This window comes from Temnothorax longispinosus, chromosome 7 (genome assembly GCF_030848805.1).
Source record: "Temnothorax longispinosus isolate EJ_2023e chromosome 7, Tlon_JGU_v1, whole genome shotgun sequence".
Lineage (NCBI taxonomy): Eukaryota > Metazoa > Arthropoda > Insecta > Hymenoptera > Formicidae > Temnothorax > Temnothorax longispinosus.
Window position 1 is genome coordinate 20,941,646 of NC_092364.1, and position 26,534 is coordinate 20,968,179.

General features: G+C 40.2%; 1 protein-coding gene across 3 annotated transcripts in view; it reads right to left on the reverse strand.

The window, feature by feature from the left end:
- Pgant9 (polypeptide N-acetylgalactosaminyltransferase 9) overlaps positions 1–26,534 on the reverse strand; it is a 189,300-nt gene that overhangs the window by 69,298 nt on the left and 93,468 nt on the right. For all 3 annotated transcript variants that reach the window (XM_071782805.1, XM_071782803.1, XM_071782804.1), the window contains 2 exons: positions 26,202–26,257; positions 13,564–13,671 (listed from right to left, as the gene is read on the reverse strand). The gene's annotated coding sequence lies outside the window, so the exon portion shown is untranslated. The remainder of the gene's footprint in view (positions 1–13,563; positions 13,672–26,201; positions 26,258–26,534) is intronic.

The following is a 26,534-nucleotide window of genomic DNA, read 5'->3' on the forward strand; positions in this document are numbered from 1 at the left end:
TGTGGATTTATAGTTAGGCACAATGATCATTCCGTTTTTCATTCAAGTCACGCGCTTTATAATGTTCTGTCCAAACATAAACTTCTTTCCTCACGGTTGAAAGCAAAATAATATTATGCCCTTCACACATATGGCTTTCTCTTTGCTTATTCACCCTTTCATTTTGGTTCTGTAACAATGCCGTGTTTATATACGTAATAATTCCATATTTCCATGGCGCTGAACACATCAACTGGCCTATAAGAGTTACATGCATAGTTTGCCACTGAATAATTTTCGCGGTAGGTAAAATCCATCGTGAAACATACTCGACGGATTAATCAAATATCGACCGCTAATGGCTGCGTGACAGAATTTTGGATTTTCGCTAAAAGCGTTTCAATGTATTCTGTTTTTTTTTTCCCCCTAGCGAGTCAGTTAAGACCGGAAAACCGTGCTTTCTTTTCGGCAAAAGCGCATGAAGCTATGCTGTTTCTGACCATGTTGACAAACGTCGTCGTGTACGACATCTAAATATTTCTCTATATACGCGCTCGAGAAACAGGAAGAGAAAGCCGGGAAAGCTGGCGGACACGCGAGATAAAAGCGGAGAGAAGGATATCCGCAGAATGGGACAACAAAAACGACATGCTGGTCCAACATGCGTCAAACCAGGAAAATAAGCCGATCGGAATCCCTAGCGGCGATACCGTGCGAGCGTGGGATATACAACAGCGAGCACGACGGAAAGGAATCGCGGGGAAGCGATTTCTTCAAGAGAATATTAAATCTGCAAGAGCCCTCAAACCAATAACACTTGTATGCGAGGTAAGAAAGATCGGAGAAACAATTGGAGAAGAGAAGTACTTCATTCTTGATGCACGACATATTGCTATCAGTATCAGCTCTATTTACATTTATCTAGAAAAGAGTAAACTGCTTTCATCTGAACGGTTTCGCAATCGCGCGCACGTAAAAAAAAGTCTTAAACATCCTAAACGGAAGAACGATATAATGATTTATAAAGATATCGACAAATAATAATATTAATAACGGCATTACTAAAATATTCAAAGAGCTTTTCGCAAAAGCGCATTCTAATTAAATGTAACTAATAATTGAATTAAAAAGTGGGAATCCTATATTTGTACTCTTTGATTACATTAAATTATTTATAATTAAATTAGAAAATACTGGGTGCATAACGTGTGTATCTCGTGAGCAGGAACATTTATTTAATACCATTACATGTCCGAAGCCCATTTTAAAAGAATGATAAAATTCATAATTTCACGGTATAATTTTTTTAAGTAACCGCCCGGATAAATATACTGAAAACCATCGCGCTTTACAAACGCCGGGATTAACGTTCATGGTTAAAATTCCGTTAAAGCGAAAATTTGAAATTCCATGCCACGCCGCTTAGCGATGGAAATTTGCATGAACGTTACCGCCGTTATACGCCCTTAAGATGCATCACTTCATATATTATGCAAAACTCAATGCGGGATCTGCCTGCATGCCGCAGAACGGCGAGCGAAAGGAACATATTCGACGGCGAAGAAATTTTCCGAGCTCGACGGCGCACGAAATTGCGTCGCCGGAAACGACCACGTGTCGCGATCTGATAATCGGGAAAATAATTGTGCCATGTCACGGATTACCGAGGCGCGTCGCGCAGCGAGCTCTCAATCGTTAGAGGGAAAGCTCTACTTTCTTTCCGTTTATTACTCCAATTTTTTAATATATTTTGTTTTTAATACTTATATTAAAACATATGTATGTATATATTTGCATTTATATCAAGAAAGAGTAATACTAAAGCTCGAAATATTTCAGGTGACGCAATTTTCTGAATTTAATTAGGGCGATGATAATCCAAAAATTAATATTTCGTCTTTTCGGAATAAAGAGAGAATATTGTACATTTATCAATGACTGAAAAAAATTTATGCTATCAATGCCATTTTGTCGAGCCAAGTTTTCTTTGATGCGGTTTATCTTAATTATAAGAAATATTAAAAAGAAAACCGATATGCGGCAAACGGATCGTGTAATATGTAAGAGCACATTCAGCGACTCGGGTATTACAGAATTGCGACTGGTTTGATAACGGAGCGATTTTACAGTAATCTCAGGGAAATGTGGACATTAAATCCCCCCACTTCCCCGTCCGGAGAACGTTGCCTCATGCAGCAATGGAGCAATAAAGAGTTAACACGGTAACCGCTAATGGAGTAATGGACGTTCCGAGCATGCAGACATCGGCTGGACTTCCGCCAAATGAATACGGTCTTCTCGGGAATATTGCCCGACACTATCTGTTCCTATCTTTTTCTTTTGCGGCGAGTGCGTTCGTGTGGTCACCTATTTCTCCTTCGTCTCGCCGCGATTAGTTGTGCAGTTCTTGGCAATCTGACAAAAAATGCCATCATTGAGCTAATATTCTCAATAAAAAAAAAAAGATAGGTTTTAAATCTATCGCAAAGTACCGTAAAATCCACGTGTTTCAGTGACGGATACTGATATGCGAAAGGCGTATGATTTAAAGATTATGATTAAAGTAAAGAGTAAACACGTGTGCATGACTATGATTGATTCGCTTTTGAAGTTACGAACTAGCGCTAAACTACCGTTAAATCCTACCTACGATGTTACAAGGGATTTAGTCCGGCTTATGATCTGCTGTACTACTTGTAAACTGCTTTTAATCATTTTTGTTGTTTCTGTGAGGAACTGGATTTAAAAAGAGGCAAAAAGTTAGTTAAATTAAGGTTAAAATTGATTGACGTTGAACTGACCATTAATAATTTAATATCAAAACAATTCGTCGGGAAATATTAGTGTAGTCTACCAAACGAATTTTTGGCGGTGCGCTAATCGAGCCTCGCTAATTGTTGTTTCATTTGAACGTACGGTTACGTGGCCGCAATAATCTTCCATCACGCTGCTGCCCAGACCATGTCTGATTTCATGACAAATGACCGCTTACCACGAGCTCCAATTTTGGTAGGGTATCCAACACACAGTACACACAGACAATCGCTTAGGTAAATAAGGTTTGGGCGCGATGCGTGAGGAGTCAGGCGCGTCTCTTTTCGTCAGGTCAGAGGTCACGAGGCCATCGTGTAAGGCCGTAAGAAATCATTACGTGACTGGAGACCCTTACAAACCTGTCGACGCGCTACCGTAATTCTGCGCTAATGGCAGCCGGCCAAAAAGTGCTAACGATTTTTCAGTCAACCGGGACGCCTCGTGGTCGCCTTGCAGTCCCCCGATTATGGGCAATCGTGGCCTGGATTTCCGCGATCGATCGCTCAAAAGTTCGGGAGTGTTCGGACGTTGTTCTAGCGTGGTGCATAAAATCCATTCTATTTTCAGTTAGAAACTGAATGGTAATTTTTAATTGGCTGCAATTGATCGTTTTTCTTTGTTCTACATTTCGCATATTACTAGATTCTAAATTGCACTGTTTTATCAATCAATTTGTTGACAGAGAGACAAGAAAGTTATTAATTTTAAGTTGTATACTTTAGAATATATGGAGAAAAATGTTACTCCTCTCTCTCCTGAGTGTTTTAAGATAAATATTATTTTAAACTTGTTTTAAATTGTTCTTTATATCTGGACAAATATTTTTGTAAGATAATTAGAATCGACTAGGATCTTAGCGATGGATTTTACGGCTCGGTGGAGACTCGGTTCGGGTCTGCCGAGCGCGATGTTACGGCGTGGCTAATCAAATTTTCACCTGCGGAACGACTCGCGCTCGATTTCACAGGGTCGGGAGCGCCGAAGCTTCTCGAGGCCGATACTAATTAATTTTCAACAAATTAACGCCAGGTGCTCGGTGAGTCGCGCGCTCGAACGCCAAAGGAAACCGCTACTGTTGGGTCGTGGTGGGCTTTGCAGAGTCGCGCGCGATTCAGACACCGTGAGATCGCGAGAGACGCGCTCTGTATTTATCGGCTCGCGCTGGCAATTAATGGCGCGCGTGTGGTATTGGCGCGTCGCGGAGCCGCGGAGTCGGAGTCGGCATCGCGCCGAATCCGAACTCTACGTGGAATGTTTATGAATGAGAGAATCGATACGCGGTTCGCGAGGCATGTGTCGTAAATCAAGGGGCCCGCGAATTCAACGCGCGAGATAGCGCTTCCGTGTACACGCGTTTTACGCTCGACGAAACGAAATCGGCTTGCAATAGGAGTAACGTGTCATTATCACCCACCGAAGTGCGAGCGGAACGCCTCGCGTGAGGAGAAACGGCGAAAAGTCAGTCGTTCGCCCTTCGAGAACTGTCATTAAATATCCGCGGTGACGAGCGGCGGCGAAAGGAGCGGCGAAGGAACGGGACGAGGCTCGATATCGCGGGGAAAATTGTCACTTTTCCGAAAAGCGAATTTCTGAGGATTCCGCTGTCGTTTTCGTTGGCGTAAGAATATCAGGCGTTTCGATTGACATATCTCGCGCGACATGCCTGCCGAATCCGAGGCAGAAAATAGAAAAGTGCAGCGGTTACGCAACATTATTCGCGAAACGAAACGCCACTTCTTATCCTTTTCGCTTTCCGAGAAAATTTTCACGTCAGTCACGGAGATTACTTCTCGAATGCACGTGAAACCGAATAAGAAGGGGGTGGGGAGTAGACAACGCGTCGTGCCCGTTCGCACAAGATGGCACGATCGGAACATCGGCGTCCCGTTTTGATTACTCGCTGGACCGCAGTGATAAACGTGACGCGAACTTTACGGCGACCGCGTCCATGTTGCGACCATTGGACGATCTTTGTTAGATTTACACATATGCATGTAACTGGTGCCGGTCTGCGCTCGAACAGTCGACGTGGAAATATGGCGTTTACACAGCTGCCATGCGGGACAAAGCGCCTTTTAATTAACGCGCATAGATCAGCCTCAAACAGAGACAGGTGCGCGTCGCATCGAATCTGCCCCGGTATCAGCGGCACCGACATTATTTTCATATCGCGCGTGTCACGCACGAAAATAAAGTGGCCTTTCGCGACAGCCGATTCCATCGTTTCCCGTGCGAGAGAGTCGTAGAAATAAAATAAAGCTGCGTTACTCGAATCTAAAATTTTAGAATAAACGTTAATTAAAATTCGTTCAATCCTTCCTGAAACATTTATTCACATTATTTGTTATACCATCATCGTAATATGCTGCCAAGGCATTCGAATCCTGGTACTTAGTTGGCACAGGAGTAACCGCGACGATCATTTAATATCCTTGCGACAGGAAACGTAGCTTTGCGCGATTACAGCCGCGCGTTTCTCCAAAACGCCGACGGAGTACAATCCGCCGACTTTCCAGCTGGGAAAGGAAACATTTGGCGTAGCCTCTGGTCACGTTTCGCCCAAAATACACGTCAACTCGTAGCGCAAGCACAAGTCCGAATTTGCACCATTCGAGTTCCCAACTACGCTCGTCTCAGCCAAATGTTTCGGGTTCCTGGTAACCGAGTGACCCGCACTCATGATGACAGTGAGCGCGGATACGCGAACGCGCGCGCAAAATTCCGCCGGGTAAACCGAAGTAAACCGAAGCGCCCGCGTCGCTGAAAGGACCGCGAATTTGGACTCGTCGAGCGTATCGCGGCGGGTCCCTTTGTGAGACGGACCGTTTCGAATGATGTGGTAACAGCGTCGAGTATGCCGGCGGAGTTAGAAATAGATTAGAATGTCACATGGCGCACGCACGACTTATTCGCCGAGTCACGGACCATCAACAAATTGTCGGAATTAGCTTACGCTCGTCAATGTTACGGCGGAATATTAAACTGTGCACCATGGGACGAGCATGAAATCAAAGCGAATAGGGTCGTATTTTATATGAAGGAGCATAAAGTAGAGGCATGAGAGAGCAAGGAAAAAAGAAACGAGAGAGAGAGAGAGAAAAAGAGATAAAAAAAGTAACGTTCCTTGCAGGAACAGCTTAGAAAAAAAACCTCAGGGGGCAAATATTCTTGGCGTATCTACATCGCTCGCGCGTACCGGTGCAATTTTTTTACATTAGCGGCTTCGTCGCTTTGTCTCATCCGCGCGCGAACGAGAAGCGTGAGCCGGATAATGCAACACGCGCATGGCGATGGTGGTGGCGTGGCAGCGACGTTACGTCAAGACTTGGATTCCTGACACAGCGTTATATACACGTCTTTCCGCTCTGATACGCGGAGAAAGCCGCGCATTCGCGCGACCATTGTTACCCTGACGTTCTGGCGAGGGAAGAAAAACGAGAAGAGTGGAGAGAACCTGCCGTTTACATCCGTACGTAGGCAAAAGACCGGGGGAGGGAGGGGAAAGGACGGGAGAATGTGGGGTAGTCTCTACGTGGTACCAGGTACCTTCAGGGAACACGCCGTAATTCCGCAGCGCGCGCTTGTCAGATCCGCATGACTTAACGCACACAGAAGACGCGACGACACGACGGCCGAGATGACTTCATGCGAGTCAAGCACCGCGGAAAAAGAGAGATCGTGCAAGATTGCTTGTGTTATCGACGGAAAAGGAAGCGGTAAATCGAGAAAGATGTGTAAATATACTACACGTCAGACGTGCGACTTCGCGAACTTCAAAAAGTCTCTTATACTTACATTAATTTTTAAATGCCAAAGCATTTCGTTAAGACATCGCGATAAGAATAAAAAGTATAATAAATCATTCTTCCTTCTTATAAATTATAATATAGATACATTTTTTTTTTTAAGACATTTAAAATCAAAATACAAATTAAGAAGTAAATACAAAACTTAACCGAACTATCTATCATATATTTAATACATATTTATCGCAAAATTAATTTAAATTGCTAGAACCCAATTTGCGACAACTTAATAATAAAGTTTCCTCCTTCGGATGGGTTATATTGACAGGCTGTACATAATATCGACAGTGAAGGTAATAATCTTCTACAAACAAAAATCTCATCGAGTTTATATAGCTTAGTTCGTAAAGAAAAGCAGCGGAAAAATCTGACATCGCGCTACAGCCTCGCCCTGACGTACGTGTTTGTACGAAGGCAAACACAATCAACTTCTAACAGCGTCAGGGTGCGAAACAACCGGTGCATAGATTTTATAAACGAGATGCTCTAGATGAATTCACAACCAGGTTCGCATAGATAAGTTATAAAAGATCTTACAAATTAATTTACTAATATTATAATAAATTAATTTATTACGAACAAAGCAGGAAACAAAGCGATCTGCGTTTAATTAAGCACAGAAAGAGGATCTTACGAAGACAATCATTTGATCTTTAAATATCAAAAATCTCGGAGTTAAGAATAATCTTGGCGTTGCGAAGACGAAATGTAAAAGAGAATAGGCGACAAAGAGAAAAAAAAAGAAAATAAGAGAGGAAACGATAGCAGCCGGTGAAACAAGCGATTTTCCTCTCGGGAACGACTTACAGTCCGTTAGTCACATTGTATAGTATTCTGTAGCTTAGAGTCTGAGCAGCTACATCTGCATGATAGCACGAAAACCATTCACAAAATGAAAACGAAGAAAGAGAAAAGACGAGACAAAAACAACAAAAACAACGAGAAGAAAAAAACAATAAAATCGGAGTGGTTATCCTTCAAATTATTCTCATTGCCCTTTTAAAAAGAATAATTTTAGATTAAACAAAACGCTTTAAATAAATCATTTTATAATCGCTTATATAAACTGAATATTTATATCTACGTTAAGAAATCTCACATATTTGCGAATTATAATATATTATTACTGCATATATCAGACTTCAATCATTTTCTTGATATTGAAAATTAATGTCGTCAAGTCTAAAAATTCAAGTCAGAATATCAATCCAACTCGTCTTGAAAAACAGAGTATCTGAAATAGATCGCATTTAATACCATACGCACATCAATAATATTCTCCGCGACAATTGTCTTGGAAAATTGATGAAATTTTTTCCCGACGTTGGTTTTAATATTAAAGAGACTCTCCATGAGCGACGATAATGCTTAAAAAATTAATCGCGTAATTCCTTAGTAAAAAGATGCGGCAAAGAAACGGAAGGAGAAAACAGGCGCCTCTCGCCCCATCGCGCCGCGCCACCATCCATTTTTTTACGAGAAGACGAGAGAAGCGAGGAAAGGATAAGGGTAATTAATTAATCCGGATGAAGGTACATCCAAGAACTTCCTGTCTCGCCCTGCGCTCTTTATTACCTGCGTGAAACAATGGCGCGCGTGCCCCTGAGGGCTCCGGGAAATACTCCTGGGGTGATTCGCCGCAACGAATGTAGCACACGCGCCGCTCGTCGTGGATTTGCATGAAGTTCGAAAAGTTTTCAAATAAACACGGCGAACACCCCGGCAAGAAAACGGCAGCAGTTAACGGAACTTTTCCATTTCCGTCTCTCGCCGTTCGTCTACGGAAGTGGAGCTCGCGCCGCACGACTTCGCCGTTCGTAGATCTGGCAAAAACTTGAAACCCCGGGCGGTCTCGTGAGAAACGATTCGCTGCTGGGAAATCCCTTAATTATGGTGTAAGAAGTGCAAGCTGTAAGAGTTAATCTGTCCGTTTTCGCTACAACCGTGTAACGATGGAGTTATTTCTGCGTCTTTTAATTATCACGTGAGATTGAAATTAGTACACCCGACTGCTTTTGAATTATTCAAACGCTCCAAATTATATTTTTGTAGTTTGAGAAAAGATTATATAGAAACGAGATCAATTCAGGTATTATCTCTTCTAAATTCACGGAATATTCCAATATATTTTTTTAAATATAATGTCGAGTTAATTAATAAAATTTTTGTTTCAAACATTCGATTTATCAATTTATTAAAGCACGTCGGATTAATCCATCACAACTGCATGCGTCTAAATCTAACTCTATTCCTCATAATTAAATGAAATTTTTCATACATTAATTAAATTAATTAAAGTGTTTATTAACAATGGAATTCTGACCCGTATGTGGCTCAGAATTAGATAAAAGATCAAATATTAATTTTAATTAAAAGTTTTTTAAGTGACGCATACAATAATTAAAAAGTTTCCTTTTTTCTTGAAAAGAAAATACAATGGCTTTAAAAAAATGTATGGTTTTTAAGAGATTCAATCTAATATCTAAAAACGAGAAAAGTAATGAGTAATGAGATCATGTAGAATAATCTAATTTGTTTTACAAAAGATATTTTAAGAGTAAAGTTAAAAGAAGTTAAAAAAAAATGGCACCGTACAATTAATATATTATATCTGTCGTATGCTCTTCTGCGAGTGATCTTTAAATGCGCGATTAGCAGAACGAAATATCGCGCGAACAAAGTTTTAACGAGTTGAAACAGATGTGTCTATGCAAATCGGAATCGGCGAGATCACAATACACATGAGATCGCACTGCCATCAGCGGTATATCGAGCGACGGCAGAAATGCTCTGTAGAAAATTTCAATCTTATCGTCGACCGTGAGAACATTCCTCGTATTCTTCTACTGTCACGCACGTTTCCCTTTGGGAAGAGATATTGCTTACGACTCTCCTATGTAAGCGTCGTATGTGATAGCAATGACACACTCGCGGAATAAAAATAACGGTGAAGTAACAGAGAAAATATTTCACGATACTTTATTTAATTGCGACATATTATTTTTGCCACGTTTATTTTAAAACGTCTTTTATAAGTTCAATTCAATCGTCTCTATCTGCTGCTTAAGATAATGTTAGAAACAGATAAATCTATTAACGTCAATTTAATCAATATTTATAGAACCAAATGTGAGACGTGGAGACGAGCTCCTCAGCTTTGTTTTAAGCTGATTAAAAAGATGTTTCGCTTTCATTTTTAGACGCACGATCGATTGTTATCGATCGGCTACTCCAGCGCACAAATGACGAAGAATGCGACACCCACGCGCATTCCAAGCTTTCTTTTGTGCGGCTCACCCACGCTGATAACCTACACGCGACGCGTTACTTGGCCGAGGATCATGCATAAGCGTTTACCGAATTACGACAGCATTCAATCAGAACTCCTCCGTACAACGGATGCGGCGAACCCCAACCCCCGATCGATCCCACCCGCAAGTTTCTCCAAGGCCGTCAACTCTCGTCGAAACTTTCGTAGTCAGGAATCTCCGAGAGGATTCCTCTCCGGTAAGGACGCCTTTTCAACAGGTACTTCTCGCCTTTTTGCGTGATGCAAGATCGTCTCGCGGATTACGACGGAATCGTGCCGCGACGATATCGACGAAGTAAAATGCCGCTGGATTGATTCGCCGGTGTCGTTACAGCGCTCGACTGATTGAAAGTACGTCGATAATCGCACATGTATCGCCATTCTACATATCAAAGACGCGATTTTATTTGCGATACGTGCGACACGCGAATCGACAAAGCTCCTCGCGACAATTGAAAGGTGCAGCGTGAAAATTCGTACATTATCGTCCGAAAGTTCCGTATAAGTAATTTAGCTAATATGATGAATACTATTAATCACCAACATCGCGTGTCCGACACGTCTAATTAAAACATGTTGAAAGGCCGGGGAGTAAAACATAATCATCAATTTCGTTATAGAATGATACTTATTATCGTTTAATTCTCACACTGCCATTCTTGCTCTCTATATGTATCACTGATAATAAAATGCAAATTCGGCGAAGTAGTAAATAACATCAGCGAAGGAATCGGGTCTATCTGCCCAGGTGCAAAATTATAAAGTTCTCACGAAGGCAAGCCGAAATTTCGCGGTTGGCGCGACGTACGCATTAACGTCCGTGGATGAGTTATCACCGTGAATAACATTATACCGAGTTCGCCGAGTATTATTTCCGTACCTACGTATGTATGTATATATATATATATATATATGTACGTACGTACGTACGTTTCTCGTACCTCGCGCTTCGTACTTCGCATTCCGTAAGATATAATGACATTATTACGAGCTCCTGAGAGGAAACTCCCTATTCGCATATAAGGGTTACAGACGAACACGCGAAGCGAGCTATCCCCATCACGCGGATTTCCGCACGCGTGTTTCCGCAGCACGAGGAACGATCGCATGAGCGCGTTTTTATTATATACGATAGAGTCGCGTCCGTGCGTACGTGCGCGGTACATCGCGTACACGGAATAGAGAGGAACGCAGGAATTCCTGGATTGTTGTTTGACATTCTAACGGAACGTATGCGCGGGGGTATTTAATTAAACCGACGGTCAGAATGAAGCGAGGAGAAGCGAGGGCCTGGCCGCCAGCCGGCCGGCCGCGCCGTTTCTGACCGACGTGCTGACCGTGTCGTGTCACTTTAACGTTTTGCGCCGGGGAGAATATACGTCCGTTTGCATTACACTCCGCGGTAATGCCTCGGATCCCTACACGATATTCATAGAGATGCTTAACACGCAGCCGACTTTTCCCCTCGTCCTTGCTATACGCGCATAAAACGTCGCAGATTGTCGCGTTTTCGGGGTCACTGTCGGTGGCGCGATCGAAATATATAACGTTGCAACGACGACACAGATCACCTCACCGATAGGTCCAATCATTCTTAATGGCCGCGTGTAGAAATAAACAAATGTATCACTGATATGTATGCGTGACGAGAAATGATAGCTGCATAACTGTGAAAGTATTCGCGATTAGTTTTGAAAATTTGATGATTTAATCTTTCACGGCTATATAGAAGATAGTAATGAATGTTCTCTAGAGAGTTTCACGTACTACTGACACGTAGGCTGGGAAACGTTGCGCGTATATCGACTGCAAAATTGCAGTCATACGGCAGAGATTTATGTATTCGCGATTCTAAATTAGCGAGGTGCGTAGGTTTATGTGCATATGTACTTATGCATACGTATACTTATATACGTGCACTTAATGCTCGAGCGCAAACAGTATATAGCATTATGTAAACTTCCACGAGACAAATTTGCCTTTTACGAAATGAAATGGCTTGTAAACATAAACAAATCATGACTCCCTTACATCTTGCATTCATAACATGCTCGTAAAGAGATTGAAAAATTTTACGTCTTTTTAGCAGTATTTAAAATTTTTACAGTTATTTTGAGAATATAAAGAATTTTTCTATATCTTCTAAAGGATGTAATTTAATAAAGGATGTCTTTATACGTCTTGAAAAAAATTTATAATAAAAAAGATAATAATATGTCGTATTATGTGATAAAATTTATTTCTTTAGAAGATTTCCTTCGATCCACTCGCTTCAAAAAAATATATTAATAACAAAGATAAAGGCAAAAGCCTGTATATTTGTCAGTGATTTGCAATTGAACAGCAAATAAGTACGATTCGTAAATATTAGGTATATCGCTTACGTTTAAAGGTTGCCGGTAGCAATTACTATGCTGTGTCGAGGTACGATCGACCCATGCGTTTCCGCTGGATTAATTGCCCTTAAACGGGGCCAGACGGGAGCGATAGGGGCGCGGAGAAAGAGGAGGGACGCTCGTGGGGTGAGTGAGCTCGTGGGCGCGATTAAATCACGCTCGTTAAATCGAAGCGGACGGTGCGGGTGCCGCAAAAATTGGTGGGCCGTTTATTCCGACCGGCTTTAAAATCGGCACTATATGACGTGGACGAGCGATGAAAAATTAATGAGCCCACCGGTTGCCACAGTCGGCCGGCCAAAAAGAGGGCGGCGCAACGGTGTGAGAACGGAGAATGGCGGATATCTGCGATAACAGTTTTCCGTCCGAGTACTACGTATCGGGCTTTTTCCTTCCTCTTTTTATACGTCTGACCGCGATGGAATTAAAAGCGTCGAATGCGACTGCCCGCGTCGAGAGATCGGAGGTGAGTTAAATCCAGATGGTTTGCGACATCCGCATTAAAATTAATCGACTTCCGACCCATAAGAATTGCGCGCGCGTGAAAAATTCGTTTCTACAATATTGATTCCCATTAATTGTGAATTTTAACGATAGAAAATGAATCTTTTCTTTCTTGCACAATATTATCATTTCAACTCTCTTTTCTGGTTGTGTGCAGAAATATCTGATTTATGGCCGATTACACTTTGAATTCCGTTATGCCGTTCCAAGGAGCTTCCTATTCATTCCCCAGCAAATTTCTATCTTTTTCTGCTTCCGCTATTGGCGGAACAAGTGAATAACTTTCGACTCGATTCCCGATGAAGTGGCAAGCTCGATATCAAATTGGCGGAGTTCGTCGTGGGATTCGCCCGATAGAAAATTTTTAATGAAAGTCACTAGGGAAGATACGAAAGTTACGGAGAGGCCAACGAAGCGAGAAGAGTCCCCGGTAATCTCCGACATCTTGTTACAGCGCGGTGTAAGAAAGGCGGAGACCAACGGGCGTCCGCATCGCGCCGCGACCTCCTCGTTCAATTAAAGCGTCAGCGTCCGCGGAAAACTTTTATATGAATGGTTTTCATTACGTCGCGGACTTATTAAGGGCGTCTTCACGCGGGCATTAATATCCCCGTCGCAACGAGTTTTGTTATCAAGCGCGACCATTCAGCCCGCAGTGCACCCGGCACCGGCAAGCACGGTAGATACTGTTTTAGCATCGGCGAGCTTGAAGGGACTGAAATCCGTGAAACTACTGAGATTCTTCTCTACGTACCGCTCGTTGCTCGTGGCTTCCTTCAACTACAGAGTTTCTTGTTTTTGAATGTAGTAAAAGCCTCTCGATGTCGGCTCCCGCAAGTGTGCGCTGGTCAATTATATCGACCTGAAAAAGGAGAAAGGTTCGCGTTACCACAGAGGCTTTAGAAGGATTTTTACTACATTGAATGAAAATACACCGCGTCGCCGATAATATTTTGTTCCAAATAAGAGGCGGAAGTAATTCATTTTGGTATACGTGTGATATTAAAGGACTAAGCGCAACAATGGTCGGTAATTTGCTATTCGGAGCCACGCCGCAGAAATGTATTCTTGCGTGATGATATATGCATCACGCGCGGTAATCGTACGGTCGGTTACATGAGCACATCGCTATACGTTCGACTAAACCGGTGATAAAACAAATCGTGACAAATTGCCAGCGAGATGTAGCAGTCCCGTGCCACGCAATTGCACCAGCGATGGTTTCACCGAGTTAAAGAACGAAAAAACGCAACGAGAAAAGCGAACTGCATCGAACCCGGTTGCATCGTAAATAAACGCTTTTTACTTTCATTATAATATTATCGTTCCTTGAATAATAAGCGTATAAAATACGCATTCAAGATTAACGTCTCTAGTTTCAAAGTAATATGTTCCGCGCGAGATGTTCTTTAAGTAACGGCGATTACAACGGTGATACGGCAATCCGTACTCCGCAACGTGAAAAGAACATCGGGCGCAGAAAGACAGACGGCACCGGAATTATTATGCCTGCGCCAAAGTAATTTCTGTGTGGCGGGTGGCTTCCTGATTTCGCAGAGTGCACACAGCCTCCGCGGACTTTCTGGGTGTAATGAAAAATTGCGTTTGCGCATGTCCCATCTCTTAAGTACGTCCAAAAAGCTGATTCTCCAGCACTAACACCGGCACTCGCAATGTGCGTGTGCCGCCATAGTTTGCCCGCCAGACTGCTGTAATTTCGCATTGGTAGAAGAGACAGAGAAGAGCTTAAGAGCAGCGGGGCGGGGAGAGAGGACGTGGGAGATAAGACAAATGGAGATGACGGAGAAGAAGCGCGCTCCGGCAAAAAAGATCAAAATTATAAAGACGGTAGACAGTACAAAAAAAAATGCGTAATGTCCTCGATGCTGCACCATACGAGGAGAAAATACGTAAGATACAAACACATTCCGCTGTTCCTTTTATGTGATCCAACAAGAAGCTAGAAACACAAACTTTTAGCACAAGAAAATGGACCACTGACTGTGGTCGAGCTCAGCGCTAAGTACCTGGTGGTAATGAACGAGTGGTTGCTGGTAAGTACTTGGTAAGTATAGAAGTGAGTAATGAATATTGTGTCCTTTGCCGTTCGACTTCCTTCCTATGGTAGTTGACTACAAAATGGTAGCCTTAAGCCATTTCTGCTTTCGCGGGGGTATTTCTACAGTTACTTAATTTCGCAGTGTCGTTGCATATGCATGACTGTCATTCATATCGAAAACGCAAAAAAGATTTCAGCAGAGATTGATATGATTAAAGATTGATATTTCAGCACAAGTAATAGACCATTGAGAATTGGAATCTTTTAATTTACTAAAAAAAAATGACACGTGTAATTGTTGACAATACCGTTAAAAGAGCAAGGATGTATGCGTTTTCCGATAAAAACAGCTTGATCGTTGAGTCCGTCATGGAATTATGAAATTCTACAGGAGTTAGTTTCTTGTTGATTAGAGTTTAGGTATCCCGGAAGATCCTCATTCGCGGGAATGCGAGTAAGAAAATGCACGTGCACATCAGAAGTTAATTCACTAGTCTTCGGTATAAAAAATGCGGATGCTTGTCAGACTTGTAGAATAAGTACATCAATCTTTTCCCATAATATACTCCCTCGATGTGACTTTATACTTGTGCCTCTCGAAAAATAACCGGCTACTCTCGGAACAGTTATAGAATTGCAATGCGTCTCTGCTGGAAATCTCATTAACTTTTAATTTACGCAAATGTCATCTGGACAAGACAGCTGTGTAAGCTTTTTAAAAATGGCAAAATTGAAAAAAATAAGCAGTTCGTATCTTATCCGCACGTGTGTAATCCCACATGCCTCTTATTACGCCTCCTCGTTTCCCTCCGCCTTCTGCGCGCCGGCACGAGTTCGCGACGCGCAAATTCGTGCCGCAATTTCGCCGTAATTTAATTTAACGCGGCATCGTCCGAGCAAACTTTCTCGCTTCCTAAATCCCGTAGGAGCTCGCTGTCGGGCACAAGCGGATGGATTTTTATCGCCCTTTCCCCATCGAGCTACTGGCTCCCTCCCCTCCGTCCTCTCTTTCTCCTCCCCTCCCCCCTCTCTCTATCTCTCTCACTCACTCTAATTTACAAACTGATTTTTGATGGAATTGTGAAATTGGAGTTGGACGAAACGCACGAAGGGAAAGAGGGGTGATTGCACAAGGCGAAAGCTTCATTTCGGATTTAGAGGCAAACATATTTGCCGGATTCAATTAGAGTATAAACTATTTCCTCTCTCTCGGCGTTGAAACCTCAATATAAATTCTAGCCCGTTACGCAGCAATCCCGGATTATTATCATTATTATTATCCGATGAATAAATTATTATGCGCGACGTGCTATTTCACTCTATATCTAATTTATTCGCTCACTTAATTCCCCTTAAAATACTACAGAGAATAAAATACTGCACGGAAAACAATTTTTAAGTCATATTTTTGTGGTTATTCTTGACATTCCACGCCACTTTCATTACTTCATATTTTTTTGTGTTGCGCTGCCTCGTTGGATCGTTTCGTATAGCGGATTTGTGTATTGGAGAGTATGCGTGTATGTGCGTGTATGTATGTGTGTGTGTGTGTGTGTGTGTGTGTGGAGCTCTCTCAGCTGCATTCGCACGATCCTAGTAATTTGTCGCAGCGGTGCATTCAACGCTGCGGATCGAAAGGATTAAAAGCATCTATGGATACACGAGCCGGATCGAGTTGCAAAAGCAGTTTGTGTTAATAGCGTGCGATCTTTTCTGTCATCATTCGTAAGCTGCGATCGATAAATCATATATCGCGCAACAGCAGCGGAGCGCAGCAACATCCGTTTTTAGAACCACCTAGTTAACAGCTTAATGTTGAGTTTACGATCATTGTTTCTAGGCTAGCTGCACGCTATTCGCAAATAGCTACTGTACAGTGCAAATATGAATTAATACTGAAGACAATATATATAACTTCTTATCTAAGGAAATTATAAATTTAACGATTATTATTTTATCACTGTGCCAACGACTATTTTAATAGTTCTATTATATCTCCGGAAATATCGATTATCGACTATTGTAATATATTTCTGTAAGAGACATGAGTCAAATGCCATTTGAGATGGTATTATTGAAATTGAATAAAGGTTAATAATTAATATATATAAGATCAAGTATTTTTATCCAGAATTAAATAATTTTTTACCAATTATTCCATATGAGAGCAAAATAGTATAAAAATATATTTTATACATGGATACTGTTTATTTCGTGGTAATCCAATAATCTTAGAAAATAAATATAATTATAACGTATTTTTCTCTAAAAAAAACATTCTAAACTTTTTTGTTGATTTCACAGCACATTGACTATTAATAGGCTCATATTTGAGTATTTGCAGAATGGATCCGTTTCCCGTTTTCATGTCATATCGGAAATACCGTTTCTTGTCTCTTCCGTGTGATTGCACTAAAGGTATTCGCGTCGCGCGATTTTATGGATGGTACAACGGAAGCGCATGAAAGCACGATGAATACGTTCGATGTGCATCGAGAAAATGCACGCGCGGAGTGGCAGGGCAAAACAACGTGATGAAATCAAATTCTTTTTATAGTTTCCTGCGATTTTTTTCCAATTTTTCGAAGATCGGTGAATGCTTTCTAAACAATAAGCTATGCAGCAAATCATTTTAGAGATAAGGTAATCGAAGATGTTATCATCGTATGTATTTTATTCTGATTAAATCAATGTAACTTCTAAAAAAATTACATTTTTATGTAATATGCATAAAAACGTTATGCATTAGAAATATCTTCTCGATTCATGTAAAATTCGACAATAAATTTACAATGTATTTAAAATTAACGTCGAGTGATTTAACGACTAATTGTTGGGCAAACACTCGTCAATGTTGTGCTTCCTCGGAATTTGCGCGAGCGCTTCCCAAGCAAGTTCCCCAGCGTAGAATTACGTCAACGGAATTAACATTCGTCCGATAGACGACAATTTGTCTTTGCGCCATTAAAATTCTTCGAGGAGTTCCTAGGAGAGTTCCCCAACTGAAACATCCTCCAACAACTCGGTTGGAGTATTCGAGTCCTCGAAATGTCGCAAAAAGTTGGCCGATGTTAATGGGTCGGTACGATTACGTGAACCGCAAAGCAGCACGACTGCACGGCCAGCCGCGTCGAGAGAAGCAAAGAACAAAAGTACCGTTATTCCTTGCGCCAAGATGCAGCAGCGATACTCTCGGCTCCAGGAGCATCATGCCACCGTGGACGAAGTTCTCGCCGTTGAATTATGCATGATTTCCTGCCCTCGGCCGTCGCTATAGCCGCTAACCATCCGCGTCACCGCCACTTTCGCCGCGCCTTATTTAATAATCGCGACGAGATCTCTCTAGTACTAGAAAGGCGCGGCGACGATGTTGTGGGTGAGAAACTTACGTGAGCTGAGTCGTTTATTCGAATGTTATCTATCGGACAAGATCCAAATTGTAGAATTGAAAGAATATGGAGAAAGAGAGAGATAGTTTGCATTTTTTTAAATTCACTATTATTTAAACGTCCTTCGAATTGTATAAAAATCAAACGATTTATAATCCTTTATACCTTTACATATACATACATACGCCCTATATGAAATATATTCTTTTAAATTTAAATCTAAATATGACGTTTAAGTTCAGATTTCTTTATTCCATATTCTGTACCTCGACAATTATAAATAATTATAGCCTGATTACTTCCTGCTGCATTGAGTATCAATTGCGGCAACACGAGGACAACGAATAAAAGAATTAATATAATTATTTGCATGAGATCGTACAGGAATATTGTTAGTCGCGTTGCAAGTGTCGCGTCAGAAACTAACAATAAGCATGAATAGAATTTTCCGAAGCTGGACCGGTGAATACAACGAGCATTCCAACACGGATATGCTTCGAAGCACCATAATCAGCCGCCAGGATGCAAGCTCCGTTGATGCCTGAAACTTAATCCTCCGCGTCGTTATAAGATAACGGCACTCAGCATCGCGTAAACTTCATTGTTCTCGGGATAAACGCCTAACATAACAACGCCGTTACATCGTCGCGTTTGCGTCGTTTCGACACGATTGCGTTTCCCGTAAATAACATCGATCGTCGCGCTGATCCGACGACGCTTGTCCGATAAATTTATTTACCATAAGTGGATCGATTAATAAAGCTCTTAGACATATACGCCCCTTCTTCGCGACGTGATAAAGAAAGATTGCTCACGAAATGATAGAATAGATTAAACTAAAAGTTGCTTTTCTTTCTAACACATATTTGTTTTTTGTTAGATTTACATAACAAGTGTGATAATAATTTATGTAAATTTTTTTATTGAAGAAATTGTACTGATGATAAATGAGCTTAATAAAAAAAACCGTGAAGCGTTTTAAAGAAATGTACAAAAGATAACATTTGTACTGGTTGGATATTATTAAGTGAGCATCTCTTGACAAATATTCACTTAATTATTTTAATAATAATAATTTTATTAACCACACTCAGCGTTTTATTACTATTTCAAGTAGCGGGGAAGCTACTTGTAAAGCAAAGACGCTGCAAGAATTCAAAACAACTGAAGTGGAATATAAGATAAGAACGCGCGCAGTGGAAAATGCTCTTCGAAGCAGAGAGAAACGCGATGTACATATATATATATAGAAAACAGGATATACTAAAAATTTAACAAAAATATGAGAAATCATAGATGATAAATTATGATAGTGATTCTCTAATGACTACGTCTAATAACTATAATGGTTAATAAATTCCAATAAAGCTAATAAACATATTTATGGATTTTATGTAATATTGCATTCAGAAATATAAAATATTTTCAACAATAGCGATATTCTGAAAAATTAATTATACAATATTAACATAAGATTTTTTTGCCGAAATAAAAATTATTATTCGTTTATTCAACTTAATTGAATATTACGATCTAATCGGAAGAATTGCGAGATTGTTGCTTATATCTATAATTAAAAATTAATAAAAGTATAACAAATACCACATTTTCTAAGCAATTTTTAAACCTATAGTTATAATATGCAAAATTGATGCGTTTAAGCTTTTCAAAATATGCATTATTCAAATTTTACATATCTCGTAAAGTATCCACGAAAAAGTAAAACTAAAACGTTCCTCTCACAGAAAAATTGGTGTCCCGCGACAAGGGTGCAATCGTCCCTCGAAGCCAGTACTGTTAAGAAGCAGTAGAAATTCTCTATGGTGACATCACCATCCGTTGTTATGCTAAAATTAGGAGTCGAGGTGGTTTAGGGCTGGATGAAAAAAAAGAACCAATTGTGGTTCCTATGAATAAAGGAATGAGAGTCGCGGACGTCCCCTTGGGTGAAATAAAATTTATATCGACAAAAATTTACTCTACCCATCTTCACCTCTCTGTCGCTATTTTATCATATGTAGCATAATTTTTTTATATTAAGTAGAAAAGAGCATATGAAAAACTTAGAAATTAATTCCAAGCAAACTGATTAAAAAAAGTTCTTTTGCCTTAATTTGTATTGGCAATCAGGAGTTCGATAATCCTTAATATTTCTTGCAGAAGAAGGAACAACTTTACAAGACTTCACAACTTTGGCAAATATTCCATTAGCCTAAATACGTTCTGTTAAAAAACCGCGAAAACGTGATTGAATTTATAGTCGGAGATGTTATCGGAAGAGCGAAAAGAAAATCGCGTTACTGAAGAAAACAGAAAAGAGACGGAAGAACAGAAACCACGATTCCACCAGCGTCGTAATGATTCGTATCCCGTTATCTTCGCGCGCACGCACGCGGTGCATACAAGCCGCGAGCCGCGAGCCAAACCAAACGCGAAGTTTCGCAATAAGCTCGAGAATCACGCACGGTAGACACACGGCGCGTATATATCCGCGCGTTTTTTCAACCCGTCTATTTGCCCGAAAAAAATTCGCTTGGAGTAGACGCGTCGCGAGATATAAAATGTACTTTTCGGATTTACGACGATGAAGAGTAAAAATAAAAAAAGGACAAAGAGAGAGAAAGAAAAAGAGAGAGAGAGACTCGGGCACGATGATACATGCGTGCGTGCCGGCACGAGCGCATATGTATATATATGGATCAGAGAAAACGGTCGTTTTTGTGTCAGAGTGGGTAAAAAACATTTCCCAGTTCGCGTAGGAGATGCGCTGGAGGCAGAAACAATTTTCAATTCGACGCATGCGAAAATTCATATATCGCCATGTTAAAAGAGGGCAGAGAGAAGCCGAACGGGGAGAGAGAAAGAGAGAGAGAAGGGGAGCAAGAGAGACTCGCGCGGAATGGCGAATCGACATGTTTGCAAATGTTCGACGCGTGGCCGCGACGCCGTGATGGAAGAGAAAAATTGCCTATTTCAGCGTCCAGCATTTTCCCAGGCGCACTACCCGCCCCGTAATCTAGATTGCGGCTTGCATGTCGACGAAATATTCCCGGTGCGTGTACGATGACCGCGGCTATCTCCGCCCTTCTCGCTCGTGAAAACGCTCACGGGTTTTGCGAGAGTAAGCACAGGACGTGACCGTTTGGCGCGATACTTTTTGCCCTCCGCTATTTCCTTGGCCGTTTCATACGCTTTCAACGGCGAATTTATGACAAATTTCTGGGCTGCTCGGTAATTTTAATCCACGCGAGATCTACCCGGTAAAAATATTTGCCAGAAATATTAATGCGCATTTCGCCTCGCGTGTTATTCCGCATCGCGGGCCGAGTAATGCTACCGTGTTGTTTCGATGCAACTATTACTTAAGAAGGCTTTCACGCACTGATTTCGGAATCTAGTGTTATATCTCGCATAAGAGAAAGTCTAACCTACCTCTCGTTAAATTATACCACGGTCGTTTTATCTTTTATTTCAGGAAAAAAATTATTTTTGTACAAAACTTTTTTCAGCACGCAACTTTTGGATGCGTAACTTAATTTATCTTTAAATGGGCCCGTGACGTAACGTCGTTACACTATAAACGTAGGCCACAAAATTCACGAGGGCCGAATCGACCGGTAGATGCATTTGTTGCAGCGGTCGACACAACGGCGGTTTTTATCGGCGTGGATCTTCTTCCGTGTCGCACGCACGGAGGAAAAGGGTTACGATTGCAATATAGTTGAGCGAGCAGGGGGTCGGTCGCTTGGAAAGTCGGTGAAGTATTAGCATGCTCATGTCACGCGAAGAATGAGCGCCGACTATTTGTACACCGTTTAAGAGGCTCCCATATTCGAGAGAATATGATACGGAGATCGAAATATCGCGATATTTATAACAGCGTTCATATATATCGTCCCTAACTCGTATAACTGTGCTTATTGAACCTCAATATACCCATCCGATATTTAATCGTATAACTGCGCTTATATTTAACAGATAAGCTCCAGTCGAGCTTATTCTTACACGGTATTATGCTCATAATATCTATTTGTCTCAATTTTATAAGATTTTCTTATTTATTTACATCCTTATCCGAGAATTACTTTAATTTTATTTTTAAGTTTCTCGCAAAAATAATTGCTTCGGCATGAATTTTATTTAGCGCCTATCTGTTCCAGTTGATAGCAATTAAAGCACGCACCCCTTCTTGCGTGTAAACATGTCGTGCTCCTTGTCACGAGCGGAGGCTTCGTTGATACACGTGGTATCTAACAACCTATCGAATCTGATAAATAAAATATATGTATATACTCTTGTATGTACGTGTGTGTGTGTGTGTGTGTGTGTGTGTGTGTGTGTGTGTGTGTGTAGGCGTGTGCGTGTGTGTGTGTGTCAAGAAATCTCGTGTTTCTTATCATAAACGAGCATGTTGACGAGCCCTTATAGTTACCTATAAAAAGTAATTTCATTATTTCAAAATCTCGGAGAAGAAAGAGAGAAGAGAAAGATAACAAGAGAAGAATGCTCGTTATCAGAGGGAAAACCGAAGTCATATCCGAGTTTGCTCGACGTTCCCCATCGTAAAGTAAGGAGATGAAGAATTCCCGGGAAAACACGTAGCCGTGTATGTCGGGAAAGGCACGACGAGAGGCGCGATTTATTGGATGAAATGCAAATTGATTCGTAGTTAGCGAGAGAGTGCCGAGAAACGACGGGAGTAAATCGCGCCACCTTCCCGCACCTCTTTCGATTCTCCCTTTGTCTCGCTCTGTCTCTCTCGCTCTCTTCTTCTCCTTCCTTACACGAGCCACCACCTCTCTCTCTCTGTCTCGATTCCACCGTGTTCTTTCTCCGATAATTCGCACATAAATTCACGACAAATTGAAATAAAAACTGGGTCGATCGAAATGCAATTTACCTGAATGCGCAACGCGCGCGCGGCAAGAAGGACCGAGGCAGAGATCGTTTACCGTTCGAGAGTCAATCACGCGTGGGCGCAATTTTCCCCGTGCGATCTCCCCGCCGTTAATTGCCTACTTTGCATCTGTTTCTGATTCCCGCGCGCAGCAATCCGCGACAATTACCAAATCCGTTGACTCCCATCGAAATTCCGCTCATCTTTCGGCGAAAACGATTCGTGCTCGTATCGTTTGCACTTCCGTCGGCTTCACCCCTTGCATACGCGTTGCGTTATTATTTTCGAGAATTTTCACCGTGGAGAAATTTATATCGCTTGTTTCGCGGTACGACATTTTAAATGGCGAGTCCAAATGGCGCCTTTTATTGCAACATATATTAAAAGAACGCATTATAAATAAATGTCAGTGCTTTCGTCACAATTTGCATTTTGTGCAAGAGCACTTTTAATGACGGTTATTTGCTGCCGAAAAAATTTGCAAATAAAATTGAAATTGCTCTCATAAAATTCAGAAAAAATTTCTCTCTCTCTCTCTCTCTCTCTCTCTCTCTCTCTCTCTTTCAGAGCGCACGCTCATTACTATGACAAATATGCTTCCATCCTTCTTTTTAATTTCTCTTCTCTACACATCGTTATTTTCTCGTTTATACAAATCAGAAACTTTATGTTGTTGCTTTGATGTGGTTTCCATTTACATTGATTATGTGCTTCATTACTATTGGCCCACTACAAAGTTGCCAATAGCATAGAATACTCTGAAGTTAAATCGCGAACTCGTATGTGAACATAGTATCATACAATACAAGCACGAATAAACATAGTGCGAAAAAAACATTTAACTAAAACAACTTCTTCCGAAAACCACTGAAATGTGTATGCATTTTAGAGTTAAATGTAACACCTTCGTGTGTGCACAAGCTTGTCAGTTTCAGTACGGACGTCGTTTTTTAGTTTAATTTTTGCAAATGCGTGTAAGTATAGATAAGTCTAAAAATTTAAGCGACGTAATAATGCAGTTTTCGTAAAATTGAGTTACAACTATCATAAGAATGAATTATACCATCTCGTATAATACAGAAATAGCGATAAAAATTAATCAAATACTGACACATTCGCGTAATTGAAAACTGTTTTATCTTGCATGCATAGAATATTTCAACACCGTGAAAGATTGATTTGTAGGTATTTACTGTTTATCGGAAAAAGAGCCATTTGTTTGATATATGAATTTGCTGGTGAGTTCAAATGGACATTTTTCGCAAAGTTAATAAATAAATAGATAAAAGTATACTTAGTACGTTGTTCGCAGTAATAACAAAATTACGGCAAATCAGATTATTCCGAAAACTGAACTGAATATTGCAACGAGAGTTACAATAGTTATAATCGTTTTGAGCTAATTAAAGTATGTCAATTGAAGGACGTTAGTCTCAATACGTCAAAAGTTACTATATAAAGGTACTATAGAAAATATTCAAAATCTATTCCAATAATGCAGGTATCTTAACTCAAAATTCAATATAATGCATATTTAAAGTACTCCTGCATATAGTATTCGTTTAACTAAATATGGAATTCGAAGAACAAACACGAACATCAATATAAAATGCATTCGACAAAAAATATCTCATAATGTAAATGTCACTAATGTAAGATAAGTGCTATTGAGATTCTCATTAATTAAAAAAAGAACTTTACATTTCGTATCCATTTGTGCTAATATATAATATATAAATGCATTCTCCAGGCGCAAAAAAATCAATCCTTCACTATATTTCAGAATACAGGTAGATCCCGTTTTACGATGGTCCATTTTACGACTTTTCACATTAGCGACCTTTTCAAATTTACCTAAAAATGAAAAAAAATGGAAGAAAGTTAAAATGTCTAAAATAATTTATTATTTATAAAAAAAAACAGCAGTATTAATATATTGTATTTGAAAAAATTTTGCTAATTTTGAAACCTATCTTATTTAATTACATATTATAAATTGGTCTTGTTTTACGACTTTTCATTTTACGATCCTGTTTTGCTGGAACCTAACCCTGCCGTAAAACGGGTCTTACCTGTAGTTAAAAAGGTTTATACAATGTATTATGTACAAAACGAAAAATTTATACAAAAAAAAGAGGATCGAATTTTTCTATCCTTAGTCTCATTAAACTGTAATATGTTTGGCTGTAAATTAATACTTTATTAAAACTATGCAAGACCTTGATAAAAAAGTATTCAATATTTGTCGAGAAACATCTACTATATTTGATTATTCCAATTATGGTAATTCTATTAGTTTATCAATATTTGTTGTTTACTGATATTTCCATGTTTTGAATAACTGCACCGGTATTGGTTTATTATTGTAAAACTATTAGCTTATACATACCTATATTTATTTTCGAACATAAAAGTTATCCCGACAATGTATGTTAACTGAATAAAATAGCACGAATAATGATTTTTAGAGTTTAAATTTCTAATTAAAATTTCATCCACCTTATGGTAAAATTGCAAACAGATTTATTGCGATACTACTGTGAATGGATCACGCGAAGCATTTTATCTTAATTCTTCTTATTTCTGATGTATCATATCAAAATTATGACATAGGTACATAGATGATACGTAAAATGAAAATTACGTACAACTAAATGTCTCATAAGACGTTTAGCCGCTCTAAACATAATGGTCAGCTAATTTCGATCACTACAGACCGCGTATTTGCGTGATGCCGCTGGCATCTTCACGCTCCACATGTCGAAGGCACGCCACGAGAATTCGCAGACCGAACGGAAATGCACGGATTCGAGCGTACATTCAGGGATCGATATGTCGCATTCCGTTCTAATAACACCGACGGTGCATCGATTCGTCCGACCGATTACTCATTAAAGCACGGTGACATATTTCGCGAAAATATCAATTAGTATCAATCGCCCTTATACAGATAGATATGCTATTTATAAACGACCGACTAGACGTTTGGTACCTATTTGGTAATTATGTGATTTATTTAACGTATACGTTTGAAGATCATTGCTTACCTCGCGATTAGGTACGATAAATGCATCTCCGTAGAAGAATGTCAATTTACTCCAACCTGTAAACAAGAAAACGAAAATATCATTTTACAATACTATAACACGATATCTATTTATTACGAATGTAATAGCTCGAAATTATCTTATAAATTAATTTTAATTTATAGTTCAAATCTATAATGCATTTATTTATCATTTGGTTTCCTTTAATTTTTCAAGTTTTAACCTTTGGATAGAACAAACTGAGAGTTACGAAACTAATTTATCTCGCATTTAATGTAACTCGTACAAAAAACAGGTATGATGGTAAAAATAGATGCGTATTTGTTTAATCAT